Genomic DNA, 15774 nt, shown 5'->3' on the forward strand with positions numbered 1-15774 from the left:
GAAGTTTGCGTTAATGTCTCGACCGAACATTCTAATTTCTGAAGTAGATCTGGTTTGTTACGTAAAATGGCTTCAGGATGTTCTAACCACAAGAAGTGAGCAGGAGTATCATGGACTTGGAGTTTTCAGCCAGGTGGCACAGACACATTAGCAAAATTAAACACATTTTAGAAGGAGGCTGAGAGAAAAAAGTAAACCTGTGTCCTGAGTATGTCAGGAGCCGTGCTTGCTGTTTTCACACAGAATGAGCTTTAAACAATTTGGTTCAAGTCCAAAATCCCTAAAACAAACCAACTAAGCCAGTTTTGTCCACATGAGGAGTATTCTACAGCAGTCCATAGGTGGACACACACCTAGATGCCAAAAAAAAAAAAACCCAAAAACCATTCACTGCAAATTTTATGTTTAAAATTACTTATGAAGATATGGGGCAATGTTGTAGAAACAAAGCAATGTAGTACATACAGATTTTTCTGCTTTTGTTTCTCCGGTACTCTCTGGAAGTATTGAGTCTTTACTCCCTAGCATGTATATAGAGTAAGCCACTAATTCTTTAGACTCCAGTTTCTTCATCTGTGTAACAAAAGACTAGGCTGGACAATTTTAAATTGGCTGTATGATTCCACGACATCTTTCTAAAATAAATCAATGTGTGAAATGTACACATACTTCAGGCTCTTGCCATTAGCTTGAAGAATGGCCTTCAGCAAGTGTCTTATTTCTCTGTATTACAATCCCTTACCCATAGAATTCCTCCCTTATATTCCTATCAGGTGGCTGTACAGCTCGCACAAAGTACATGTTTTTGGTAGAATAATGGCCTCCACAGATGTGTTCCTGTGTCCTAAATCTTGGAAACTATAAATACACTAACGTACTTGGGAAGAGGGACTTTGCATTTGCGATTAAGTTGAGGAACTAGAAATGAGTAGGCTATCGGGTCTGCCTAATCACCTGGGTCCTTAACCTCAGATAACCTCTCCCAGTTGTGGTCCGAGAGCTGCTGTAAAACAGCAGTGAAAGAGATGAAGAGTCCCTGACATTAAAGACAGGGAATGAGAGCCACAAGCCAAGGAGGTGGGTGGTCTCCAGACCTAAAAATAGCAAGGAAACTTATTTTTTCCCCCCAGAGCCCCTGGAAAGGAACACAGCCAAGCCAATGCCCTCATTTTAGTTAGTGAGAGCCATTAGACTTGATCTTCAGAAAACACAAATGTATGGCTTCAACCAGTACATTTGTGGCAATTGGCTACGGCAGCCACAAAAAACTATTACAAATGTGAACAACACCCTTTGCAAATACAGGCTCTGGTGATGACAAAGATAGATATTCTAAAAGGATGTAAAGTGAACATTGATTTTAAAAAACACATACAAAAATGCCACCAAGAGTGGGGAAGAAATTCTAAAGGTTACCCAGAGAACCTACTCCTTCCTCCAGGGCTCATTCTCCTTCTTACCCAGATGGTGTATTCTTTTCTTAAATATCTCATGCACAGAAATTCAGCAAATACTCTTAGTCACCGAGCCCAGAATCTCACCATATTTATTACTGCAAAATTCATTTCATCTTAATTAGGACAGATTTTTTTAAAGTGCATAATTATTTTATTCTCAGATGTGCTACCATGAAGAAAAGCGAAGTTTCCTCTCCACATTAATATGGGAAGTTATTCCCACGTTAAATTTGGAGCCGATGTCAAAATATTTTAACTCTCGTTTTTTAGGTAACATCTGTGGTTTGTTTTGATATTGGGATTATTCAAATCGTTCAGTGTGTGATGGTCATCAAGTGTCTCTTCTTTTAAAACCCATCCCTTTATACGCTGGGATGCCCTGGGACCATGCAAATTACATTTCTCTTTTACCTTCTGGCTTCCTGCTAACTCCACCACCAGGGGGAGCTAGATGGATCTGTTAAGGCGAGAATGACAATGAACTATTTGCTGTTTGTGTCACTACAGAAACTGTTAGGCTGGACTGTTGCAGCTTGTTTCGATAGTAAAGGTTAGATTCCTTCTGCTGTTATTTTCTCCCCACACTGCAAAACTAGCCTCCTAGGGTCTTCTCAGAAATATCAGCACACCTTCCTTGGAGGTGTGAATTCCACCTTGACAGAGTGCTTATCTGCAGGTTTGGACACGCCAGCGCTTGTCCACCACTGCCCTCTCCTCAGAGGGCTCTCAGCTCTGCGGGGCTCCTTCTCTCCCATCTTCTTCCTTTTGTCCTCCCAGGTCCAGGTGCCGTTTCCTCAGTTGCTGCTTCTGTCATACCTTGGAAGTATGATTTTGTTTGGTTCAGTTCTCTAATATACCTGGGCAGCAATATACTATATGAATTCTTTCTGTTAAAATAGGAGGTCTGGTTTTTACTTTCGACTGGAAGTTGACTGCGTTTAAATGGAAATATGTTGGTGAACTTGACTTTGCTAATGGTTGCCTGACCATTTCTTACTCAGAAACCAAAGTAGGAAAATATTTCCAAAGAACAACATGGAATGATTCACTTACTCTTCATAGTGTTTTAGAAACTCCAAATGAACAAATAATGATATCGCAGGTACAAAATTCTGTCACCAACATCTCTGATGCTGCATACATGTATAAAATTTCATACCCAGCCCTGGCTGGCGTAGCTCAGTGGATTGAGCACGGGCTGTGAACCAAAGTGTGTGGTTCGATTCCCAGTCAGGGCACATGCCTGGGTTGCAGGCCATGACCCCCAGCAACCGCACATTGATGTTCTCTCTCTCTTCTTTCTCCCTCCCTTCCTCTCTAAAAATAAATAAATAAAATCTTAAAAAAAATTTTGTACCCCACAATGGCTAGCCAGCTCATTACATTATCATTTGATCCTGTGTTTTTCTATAAAATCCCTTTAAACTATTCCTAATCTGAACATTTGTTCTCCAGAATTTTGACACAATTGGGTCTACTTCCTCCCTTGTATCTGTGACTTAAATTTTTTGAGCCAATAAACAATAATATTTTCATTATATGAATTGTCCCCTTGTGGTTTCCAGGTTGGAAAAATGAAAAATATTGGTGAATGCATTTATTTTTATGGCTTTGACCATCTCTCAGAAGGTCTTAAGTTTTATGCAGTCACAGGATGTTTCAAATTTGGGGGTTGATAATGATGATTGCTAATTGGTTAAAAAAAAATTAAAAACTAATTCCAGGTGGGGTACTGGCATACTGTAAAGTGTAACATTGCTAGAATTATCATTTGTTTCCTGCTCTTAATACTAAATCAATAAAATGTGAGGCTACACTGGGTTTTCTAGCTTTCAATTTGTCTTTTTTCCCCACCTAAGATCCTCTTGCCTGGTTCTTATGGAAAGGAGACAATGCTGCCTAGTGAAATCAGTAGATTTCTCAAGATTTTTCTTGCTGACCTGGGTCTCCAGGATGAGGAGGCAAATGTGTTCACTTCTCTTGCCCTCCGCCACTAAAGGGTCTGACAGTTGTTGCCAAGACTGCGCTAAGAAAATTCTGGCAATGTAATTATGACACCAGGGAACACCTGCTTCGTGGAGTTACCATTTCAAAGAGGAAAGTGTGAAGTGAGGCACACAATTTCCTAAAAAGAAAGAAAAACATTTCAGACACTAAAACATCCCACTCTGCCCCAATTTGTTCTTAAAGGAATAAGGACAGTACCTTTGTAAAGTGTGCAAATGTTACTTTCAAAGGTGGGGGCGGGTACAGAAGAATTCAGATGGAGACAAATAACTATGTCAAGTAGTCTGGTAGATCGTTTCAGACACTTCCACACACTCTTTATTTTTTCATTCAATGTGTTGGAAGTGTGTCTCTGACTGAGGAGCTGTGGCTGCTTCAGCTCAACAAAGACGAGCAAAAGGAGACCCGCTCGCACTTGAACTGAGTTACTTAAACTGTGGAAATGTGCACCTTCTCTGACACGTGGGAGAGTACACAAGGCGAGTGATGACAGCGCGTGCTCTCCACAGGGGGTAGTGGAGTTTGTCAGTTATATTTTTTAAGCTTTAGAACCAGATAAGGGTCATAATTTTGTTAAAAATCTCTTAAAATGGCCCCTGGTTAGTGATTTCCAAGGTTATATTGTATTATGATGAGTGTTTAAGAGGTTGATAAAAGACGTTAGAGGAAGCCCCCTCTACCCCAGGACTAGGCAGTTCCCCTCATGTGAGAAATTGTTTTCCTTTTTATGATTACTGGTTACATCATCATTTTTTAAAAACGATTCTTTATTGTATTTCTTTCCCAATACCATTTAGTCCCCTCACACCAGCTCCCCAGCAATCACCACACTGTTGTCCATGTCCATGAGTCCAACTTCCTTCCACTGCACAAGCCGACAGTGGTCGCGTGTTCTGTGCCAAAGAAAGTGGTTAATCTAACTTTCTGCCTCCGAGATCCAAAAGGAAAAAATAATCCTCTTGTTATAACTCTGATTTACTTATCTGGAATGTGAGGATTATAATAATGGATAGGTCAGCTTCCATGTAGCATAAAGCACTTAGAACAGTTCCCTCAGAGAGTAAGCGCTATGAAATATTCACATTTCTAAGAAGAGCACAGGACCTGCTATAGGAAAGAGGTGTTTATTCCATCCTTGATAATACTCTGATTGACTTAGTTAGCCTTTGTTTTTCTCTGTCCTGTGAATTTTTAAAGTCTATATCACAACCCCTTTATATTATCTATTCATAGCGACTACTCTACTATTAAAAGTTTTGTTCTACGGGTAATAAGAGAAACAAAAAACCTGCAACTAACCAACAAATAAAATCAAGCCTGCTCCTCCCAGTCTCTTTCTTTTAGAAGAACAAAATAATTGCTAAAGAATGAAAAAAAAAAAAAGAATCCCTTACACACAATAATTGATATTTATTGTTATTTTGGCCACTTTCACACATTTTAACACTTGGGAGTAACATCATTTCAGCCAAAAAGCTTCTCAGTTGGGAAGCCTGGATTCACATGTGTTATTAGCTTGGCAAGGAGACCTGGACCAGCTTTAACAGGAGCAGAGCATTTTCCCAGAGTCAAGGCAATGTGGGAGGCGCTGCCCCAGTTAGGGATTTTGGGGCCTCTCCTGACATCTATGAAAAGAGAAAATCAATAAATCAAGTGTATGCCATGTGCTGTACGCACTACTTATTGGGGGGCATCTCTGTCTCTAAGTAATAGAACACCTAATATGTGTGCATGGTTGTTATGGAAGGCAACCTGGGACATTGGTCATACTAGACACGCAGAAGGACCTGAGGGCTCAGAGGAGGCAACCCTCAGAGCCCCCTGAGGAGCAGTATCCGGCGAAGACTCAGTGCATGTGGTATTATTAGAAGAATAACCTTGAAGTCTGGGCAGGATTTCAACAGAAGAAAAGGATATGAGAAAGCTCTTGAGTAGTGTTTGTTCACGAGTATGGTATGGCTGGCAAACAAAGGAGCTCCGTTCTCAGGAGAGAGTTTGTTTAGTTTAATTAGGAAGGCAGAAATTAATGGTAATAGACTCAAATATTTAATTAGAATGCCTTTGGCACACAGAGAGCACTCATAGCTAAATTATAATTCAAACATTCATCCTATAAACCATGAAAAGGTGATTAAAATCATGACGAGATAAGATCCTTATTTATTAAGCTATATACCATAGTTCTGTAGCATGAAATAGAAGTTCCAAACTCTACTGGGTGTCATTGGCATTAACGTCCTAGATGATAAGCAAATGAGCAATTCATTCATTATAAAAATAATTCCATTGACCTATATGCTCAGTAAGTCATATGCTCTGAGATTCTGTAGAGATGGTGGCACTATGCCAGCTGGTGCTCTTATAACAAAGACCCACATTCACATAATGGCCATCAGAGTAGGAAGTCTGGAATTTAGTAACAATGTGGAACTGGTTAGTGTATGAGACCATGGGACTACCTACCAGATGGCCTCTGAGCGCCAGTCTCCAGCTCATGCTGAATGAAATAATTAATTACTGATGGCATAAGCATAGTACTTTCAAATGTCTGGTCACATAATGATGACCTTTTCTCCATTATTTTTTCTTTGTTATTTTCAGGGAAATGTTAAGACCTCTGAAGACCAAAAGGCCAATAAGATAATAGGCTGCCGAGGATAACCTTGGAATGTATTTGAAATGGACTTTTCTTTAGGATCAGATATAGCAATTTAATGAAATGTCTGTCACACAGTCAGAGAGAAATAATGAGACTGTAGGAATATTGTTATTATTCTTTACTTAATATTTCCCTCTTCTGACCAGGAGATTCTCTGCCTTCCTTTCTTGTACCATGATCTTCAAAATTTCCACATTGGTTTTGCAATTTAAATTGATTGTGTTCCCTCTCTATTTAGATTCCTTCAATGGCTTCCCACAGCTCTTAGAATAAAGACACTGTACATGGAGTTAAGAGTCTGCATCATCTGATGTTGCCCTTCCTTTATAGACTTATCTCTTATCACATTGACCTTAAACCTCTTCGTTTCAGTCCCACAACCCTTCTTTCAGCTGCTGGTAAGTTTCCACACAGGCCTTTGCACATGCCATTACTTAGCTCCTCCCTTCCTCACATCCCCCCCCCCCCCCCCCCCCCGTTTATCCTTCACGTCTCAGCTAAGGTACCTTTTCTCAGGGAAGCTCACCCTGACTTTCCTATCATATCATCATATCATACTCTCATGCCTCTCTTCTTAGCACTTATTACAACTGTCTCCATTTCTGTGATAATTTCACTTGGTCACATTTTTTATCTAATGCCTGTCTTTCTTACTAAACTATCAGCTCCACAAGGACAGGGGCAGTGTCACTTTTTTAAATATTGTTTCCCAGAATATGGTACAACACTTGATATCCAGCGGGTCCCATAAATGATGTTCTATTCACTCAATAAATACTTAGTGAGCACCATGTAACTAAATTTATGCCTAACTGCTTAATGAAAAAAGAAAAGAAATAATAATGGTTATGAAACAAAAAGGTAGAACCAATATAATGAAAAAGGTAAATGTATAAAAGATAAAAGTTATAAAACAGTTTCAATGTTCTACAAAAATATTTTCCTTGTGTAATTCATCCTTTTTGTGTCTATTGTCATAAAATTCTGGCTTCCTAGGGAACACAAACTCATTTATGTAGCCAGAATTACTTTTGCGTTGCCAAAACAGTAGTGGAGAATTGTTTAGAGTTCTAGGAATATCAGCTTTGTGAAAATAATTACATCTATACCTGTATATAAATAAATATATTTATTTCTATAATTTCTCTCTCTATATATAAAGCTGTAAATATATATAGGTGAAAATATACTTAAAGGTATGTACTGAAATTATGGTATGGTTATGGTATAACCATACCTGTTATGGTATAACCATACCATAGCTGGTAAAAAAAAACAGCTAAATCATCTTATCCGTACAGAAATAATACAGCCAAAAGATAGAATGTTAGCTGAAAAAGAATTTTACAAGCTAGGTTTATTTATGTCATTTTAGAAGTGTCTAGAAAACAGTGTATTTTAGAATGAAAAATAAAAATTTCAAAAGAAAACACCCCAACTTTTAGGGAAAGGTCTGTTTTCACTAACATGCTTGAACATGCCAGTGTGAGTGTTGGTGTCCATAACTTGAGGGACTGTGCAGCAAATATGCTAGATGACATTTGCCTTAGGTATTGGACTGTAAATACTTCATGGCTTTATAAATGTACTATAATTAAGTATGTTTTAGTAGTCAACTGAACAATGTTTTATGGCATCAGAATGAAGAAGTTGCTTTATCTGGGAGCTTTAAAAATACATCACAAATTTCACTTTATTTCCTATGTATTAGGACAGACCCAAAGTTCTGGTGATACCAAAGAGGGAGGAAAAGAGTCTTGCATTGTTTTTCACATTTATTCCCTATTCTAGGAGGAAATACTGTAAAAATTCTGAATACAAATCCTCAGGTAGGCCAGAGATTTGTACTGATACTTACAGTAGGCAGAATCATACCTTCCAAAGACGTCCACATCCGAATCCTTGGACTTGTGTTTATGTTACCTTACATGGCAAAAGAGACTTTGCAGCTGTGATTAAAGAATCTTGAGATGACACTTGATGAAGGAAGCAGGGGTCATAATCAGAGAAAGAAGTCAGAAGATGATATGCTTGAAAATGGGGGAAGATGCCAAAGCTAATGAATGAAGGCTGTCTCCAGAAGCCAGAAAAGGCAAGACAAAGGATTCTTTTCTACAGCCTCTCGAAGGAATGTAGTTCTTTAGCACCTTGATTTTAGTCTATTAAGACCCATTTCAGTCTTCTGGCCACTAGAACTATTAAACATTGTTTTGCTTTAAGCCCTTATTTGTGGTAATTAATAATAGGATATAAATACAGTAATAGATTATATATACTTGGTACTAAGATTTAATTAATACATTAATGAAGGAAAATAGCTTCAATGTTAATGTGGCCTCAAAAATCAGTCAAACAAGAAAAACTCAACAAAAGTTTTTGAACATATTCACTTACAAACATTTTTGTAGTTGAATATTCCTATTTAACTGGCATTTCACATGGTCTTTTGGGATTGTGTAAATATAAATAAATGTGCCTAATAATTCTAATTCTCTGTCTTGTAGAAGTCCACTTCCTTCTTGCCCTGAAGGAATATAAATGTAATAGAGGTGATAGGAAGGTTTGGAAATGATTATAATACAGGAGAGAAGTAATGCGGCTATAAATATTTGTGGTAGAATGAGAGAGAGAGAGAGAGAGAGGCGGGGTGGGGGGGGAGAGAGAGAGAGAGAGAGAGAGAGAGAGAGAGAAGAGTTGGGAGAACCAGGGAGTTGGGAGAACCAGGAACTGACTCTTGGGAAGATGGCAATTATAAAGGTGAAAACCACTAGAGACAAAGGAAATAGTGTCAGTGAAATGTGATATTACTTGTAGCTTTGAGGATAAGACCAGAAAGCAAGAAAAATAAAAAAGAAAAACCAGCCAGTTGAACCCCTGACAGTCAAGCACAGAATTTTTTTTTCCTAATTCTTTGGGCAATGGAGAAATCCATCAGTCATGTAATATGAAAAGTCCTTTTCTTCTCCACTTAACCGATGTTAAAACAAGCAGTTCTGATTTTTGAGGGAGCTGTAAAGCAAAGAAAGCTCACTAGTTTCTGCGTGCTTCCCAACATCTCCCATTCTGGAAGAGCCTATTGAAACAGCAAAGAATTATCAGCTCTGAAAGAGTGAGTAGTTCCATGCATGCTTGAAGCTGTAAGACATAAATTTCTTTGTAAAAATGAAGACCTAAAAAGATGGAGATAGTTCTTCACTCCTTCATACCTTAGTCCATCCTTGACAGGACATAGAAGACCATTGTGAAGAAGAGTGTAGGCTTGTGTGAGTGTGACACACATTTTGCCAAGAGATGCAGCCAAAGACTGAGTTCTGGTTGTAGAATGTGAACACAGTGATCCAGCCATTTCCAGAAATAGCACAGATAGGAAACTCCCAGCTGACTCCCGCATGGTCTTTATTCTCCCTCTGGCTGAATGAAGTCCACACAATCACCACGAGACCTTGAAAGATACATGCCGAATATGGCAAAGTATCACCTAGCCTGTGTCAGGAAGGAGATGTGAACTTGTGTTTGGTAATCAGTTGGCAGTCTATGCCACAGGGAATAAAGTAAGGGTTGACATTTCCAACTAGAACTTGCTTGTATCCTCTCCTAAACAAGAGATTTGATGTATCAGGAGCCAGGGTTAAATTGGTTACAATGGGTACCCTAAAACAATTATTTTCACCCTTTTTCAGCTATATCCTCATACCTAAAGTAGGGCCGATATTGTGAACAAAATGGTGAAAATTAAGGGAAACGTGAAGTGCTGAGATGGCACCTCATATGTAGTCGATATTGACTTCAAGTCCCAGGAAGGATCCCTTCTGTGGAAGAATCCCTGAGGGTCACACATCTATTTGTCACCTGCATCTTATAACTAATTGCTCTTTTTAAAGACTAACCCTGGACTATATATTGGACTATATATAGTACACTTGACAACTGCTACCTGGCTACTTCTAAGTTTGTCCTGTTTCATAAAGGAAAAATCAAAGGAAAAATCATGAGAGTAGGAGCTCTTGCTTTCCAATCTACTTACCCATCATGCTTCAGTTCCACCTCCTCCATGGAGCCTTCAATGATAGCCTTTCACCTGCTTCCTGATTGCCCAAAGCAATCATTGCTTGAATTCTCTATTTTACATAGTAATTACTTTTTATGTATATACTGTATCTGGTTTCAACTTCTGTTGATGAAGGTAAACTTTAAGTTGTTATACAATGTATTTTGAAGTGTCTCCTATGATTATATAAATATACATAATATACATTCCTTTCTCTCACAATGTAATCACATCATTCTCTGCTTAGAATGCTTTGATGATTCCCTGTGGCTGAATTTTCACTGACCCCTAATTATCCATTCTCTCCTTCTTAGATAAAAATAGAGCTTTAGTCCAACATGGAGCCATTTCACTAAACTTCATTTCCCTTCCACTCTTGAACTTGGGTATTGCCAAGAGACTAAGTGAACTATTTTCCAGTGTTATTTGCATGTTCAATTAAAACAGGACTTGTGTTTTTGTTGTTGTTGTTGTTGAATAGCAGTGCGGAAGAGTAGAAAAGGCATATGCTTAGAAGTCATGAAGTTTAGAATCAGATTCAACAACTTTTAGCCAGTTGGGAGTCATTTGCTTAGGATAGCTTCAGCTTCCCTAAGTGTAAAATTGTGGTGATATTATCTATTCTTAATTCTTCCCAAGGTTGTAAGTGATCAGCTGGTTTGTTCAGGTACTTCACAAGTATGAAGCATTATAGATATAGGCCCATAAAAATATTAGGCCAGAAAGGGATTTTAGAATTTATTTATTCATTACTGTTATTTCACATAATAGAAAAAAATTGAATGGAACCAAACCAAATGAAAAATCCTGAGTCCCAGTGAATTAATTGTCTTGCCCAAAGTCCCATGACCCTCCAAGGTTGGGTCATAAAATCCTCCAGATCTCCTGATTTGGGGGCTGGGCACTTTCAACTGTGCCTCCCTCAGTTCATATCCTGAGGCTCAGTGAAATCTTTTGTCCTTTCTCCTCCTACTCAGAAACAAATACCAGTGAAAACTATAGCTCTGAGTCTTTCATTGAGTCAGTCGAGCTCAACTTTATCTCCAAAGTCTGTTTGCTTTGTGACCTTTCCTGAATTCCATTCTCCAGGAGTAGGAGAGAAGTCAGCCCTTCCCCAGCCCCACTGCTTGGTATAACAGGGAATTTTTTCACTTGTATTTCTTTCTGTCAATGTCACTTTAAAGGCAACAAAAACTGCATTTAGGGTAATAACCAGTCAGAAGTTTATGAAACAAAAGATTGATATCAGCTTCATAAAACTCAGGCAAAAGCAATATCTTTTCTACATTTTGTATGCCTTCAATTCTAGGAACCTTCATATTTGGTGACTACCTAAAATAGTTATAATTATTATCAGGGCCAAGATAAAAAATAATAATTGAAAATATGTTCTAAAACCCACCATCTTTGTTAACGTTCTGAATTTAGTTATTGATTAGTGGAAGGGAAGGGTAAGCTTACTGCTTTCTCTAGGTTACAAGTACATTTTTTTCTTTTATAAAGAAAGTGAAAGCTTCTGAGTATGTGACTTAAATGTCAACATGTTGTTTAAAAATCACCTAGCTTGTTTATGCACTAGAGACTTGGAAAGCTAAAATGCATAGCCACAGCTAACCCATTCCTCACAAATCAGGAGTGATTTTGTGAGAGAGACGTAATTTTTGTGAAATACAAACTTCCAGAAAGTGAGTCAGCTACGCAACTTGGTAGAAGTCCATCCCACATCAGCTATTTTTTTTCTCTCAAAAAGGCAAATAGCCTATGATTTGGTACCACTCAACCTTGGGGTTTTCTCTCACTTTCCTACATCACAAACATGATGTATTAATCGAATTAAACAGGCCATTATTTCCTACACACTTACTTTCACATTTTTTATCTTAAAGATATCTATTTATTTTATTTCCTCCCACTTTTTTGAGACACAATTAACATACCATTGTGTAAGTATAAGGTATACAGTGTGTTGATTTGATACACTTACATATTGAGAAATGATTTACCACCATAACATTACAATGAGAATGCTGTAAGCAGGATTTCCTTTTCTTGTGTGGAAAAATAATGAGAGTCTACTATTTGTAAAGCTCAATTTTATGATTCTAAGTTGGGAAATGACATAATTTGATTTCTCTTTGTTAAATTAGAATCCAGATTAATAAAAATGTATTGATAGCCTGTGGTGATTCAGGCATGCAGCAGGCACAGGAATCAAACCAATGAATGAATATCTACTTCTTGGTCTTTGCCTTTGAAGAGCTCACAATTTAGATGAGGATTGGACATGATAAATACGATGGTGGTTAGCAGTGATGGATTGGGAGGCAGACTACAAAGAGGTGGTTTCCTAGAGGAGGTAAACCTCAGATAACCCTTAAAGAATGAGAAGATTTAGAAAGAGTGTTCTGGACAGTTGAAACAAACTAAAGTGGGTGCAGAACCAATCAGACTGCAGTGGTGCTGGGTGGAATGATAGGTTATGCTTCCAGAATTTCTCTTGTCTCAAATGTTCTTCAACCTTCAGTCTCGAGTTCCCCATGTGCCTGTCTTTCACTTTATATTAAAATACTTAATGAAAGCACTGCCTACTCCAAGAAGCATTTCTGGTGCCCACAGGAAAAATGTATTTGTGTCTCTGTTGTGGATCTAGTTCTCTCTAAATAGACTGGGGGGATTTTGCCAGTCTTATCCTTACCCATTTATATGTTTTCACTCTATTTCATAATGTGCAAATAGCCAACAAATCTTCCATTCCCAACTCTGCTTTCCGTATCTGAACTCATTTCTTCCATTCTGTATCAGCCATTTCTTCTGGTTTGGTTCAGCCTCACAAACCTTTTCCCAGATTTATTAGGTTGCCATAGCTTTTATTTGCTACATAACTTTATCACTGACCACTTGCTGGTTAATCAATGCATAACTTCCATTTATGCACACTCTAATACTTATTACCCTGTATCTAGAATCTCAGACCTGGAAGCTTAACATTCATCTCTATCATCAATTCACAACTCCGTTTGCACAGTAAAATAGAAAGGGTGTCACTGAGATGCAGTGGGCAAACAATGTTTTATTGTATGTATATATAAATAGAGCTCATTCAATTAGATTTCCATATTGAAAAAAAGGAACCTTGACTCTTGCCTCATACTGTGTATACAAAAATTAGATATATGGCCTAAATATGAAAGATAAATTTAAAAACTTCAAGAAGAAAAAGAGGTGAAAACCTTCATAATATCGAATTAGACAGAAGTTTCTTAAACATCACACAAAAAGCACTAACTCTGAAATAAAATGTTTATGGTTTGGACATTGGAGTAGACACAGAGATGTGACACCCAGACTCCCCTTCATGGAAGAACTGACTTGCTGCCCCAGGTGCCAGGGGGGCTGTCAGTAGACAGCATGCATCCTGCTTTAGGGGTTGCCTCCAGTGTGGAGAGCCACCCTGCCCAAGGCCATACTCTTCCAGGGTCGGGTTCAGTCAGTGACTGATCCAGAAAGTGGTATAATAGTTCACTGTTTCTGCCCAATGCAGAACAGCTTGGAGAGGGTGTGTGTGTGTGTGTGTGTGTGTGTGTGTGTGTGTTTCCGCTGGTTGACCAATATGGGTGGTCATGTGTCACTGCCAGACATCTGCCTTTCTCCTACACTTCCCATGGCTGTTTGTTCAAAAACCAGTCTATAAAGATCTTGAACACGAGACTACCTCATAGCCTGCTGTCTGGAGAACCCACACTGTGTTAGAAGTCATTCATCAATAAGAATGTCTATTTATTCAAAGATGCCACTAAGAGAGTATAAAGGGAAGCCACTTCCTGGCAGAACATATCTGCAACATATTTGAAAACTGTCTTGCATCTAGAATACATGAAGAACTACAAATCCATAAGAAGATAATAATTATATTAAAAATGGAAAAAGGATTCCAAAAGGTATTTCAAAATAAGCTATCCATGTGGCCTATGGGCATAGATAAAGGTGCTCAATTATTCTTCAGGCATCAGTGAGACTGATAAACAAAACAAACAAACACAAAAAAACTAAACAAACAACAGAAGAATGTAATACCACTAGAAGCCCCAAGATTACAATGATGGACAAATATTGATAAGGGTGTGGGGTGACTGGATAACTCATACATTGCTGCCAGGAGTTCATTCCTAGTTTGGAGAAAAATGTTTTGTTAGTATCCATGAAGGTAAATACAGTTACGCTGTGCTCCAGCCATGCTGCTACCGAAGAGGAGTGGGTTCATCTTCCAGAAGACTTATTTGTAGAGGAACGCTCATGACAGTACTGCTTATAACATGTATGAAGTTTCGGAAACAACTTAGATGCTCACCAACTGTAACGTGGATGAAAAACCTGTGTTGTATTCATAGAATGGAATATGGTGAAGCAATAAATGAGCAGTAAATGAACAGACTACACAAAATATTATAGATAAATTGTACATGCTTAATACTGAGTGAAATAAACCAGGCACAAAAGAAGAAATACTGTATGATTCCAGTTATATGAAGTTCAAAAACTAGCCAAATTGATCTATAGTGTTAAAAATCAGCACGGTGGTTGTTTTGGGGGTGTGGTGGGGTACCGATTGGGAGAAAACCTAAGGGAGTGTTCTGAAGTGGTAGAATTGTTCTACTGTATCTTTGGTCCAGTGGGTAATTACCTAGTATATACTTGGTTAAAATTCACTGAACTGTACCCTTAAGATTTTTTCACTTTATTCCATGCAAGTCATATCTCAACACAAACAACAAAAATCACTTGAGGATATATATGGAGATGTGTGTGTGTGTGTGTGTGTGTGTCGTGTAACAGTGTTTCAGTAAACAACAAACTGTATATATGATGGGGTCCCATAACATTATAATGAAGCTGAAAAATTCTTATCACTTAGAGACATCATAGCTGTCCTAACGTCATAGTGCAACATGTTACTCCCATGTATGTGATGTTGTTTTGTACAGTAACCTGCTGCATAGGCTTGTAGCCTAGAAGCAATACAGCCTAGGTATGTAGTAAGCTATGCCATCTAGGTTTGTGTAAGTGCACTCTATGATGTTCACGAAACAACAAAATCACCCAGCGATGCATTGCTTAGACACACCTGCCATTAACAGGGGCATGACTGGGCACGTCTTCAGACCCCACCTTTAGAAAATGATTTAATGGGTCTGCCTTGCCTTGGCCTGGTGCTGTTTTATTCTGGCAAGCTCCCCTGAGAATTCTAATCTGTAGCTGGAGTTAAGAACCACAGAAGTCAACCTTGAGAGTCAAGTGGTTGATCCAAGGGGACAAACAATAAATTTTATCCTTGCCAAAGCTGTCTCTGGACCCACTCGTGGTTTATGTTACACTTTGGGCCATGGCCATTTTGTGCTGCCTTTTTGCTCATGTTGCCAAGGGGAGACATCCTCAGTGAGTCCTTCCTGTACCCCCTCCCCAAGCCCCACTGCGCATGAGAGCAAGCGCACCTTCCTGAGCCTCTCACCTTCGTTTCATTAAGTCCATCCTGATGTGCTTAGGTTGGAGGGGCGGAATTTGTTCTGAGGCAGAACTGAAGTACATTTCACAATAGAGATGCTTTC

Source organism: Phyllostomus discolor, chromosome 5 (genome assembly GCF_004126475.2).
Source record: "Phyllostomus discolor isolate MPI-MPIP mPhyDis1 chromosome 5, mPhyDis1.pri.v3, whole genome shotgun sequence".
NCBI lineage: Eukaryota > Metazoa > Chordata > Mammalia > Chiroptera > Phyllostomidae > Phyllostomus > Phyllostomus discolor.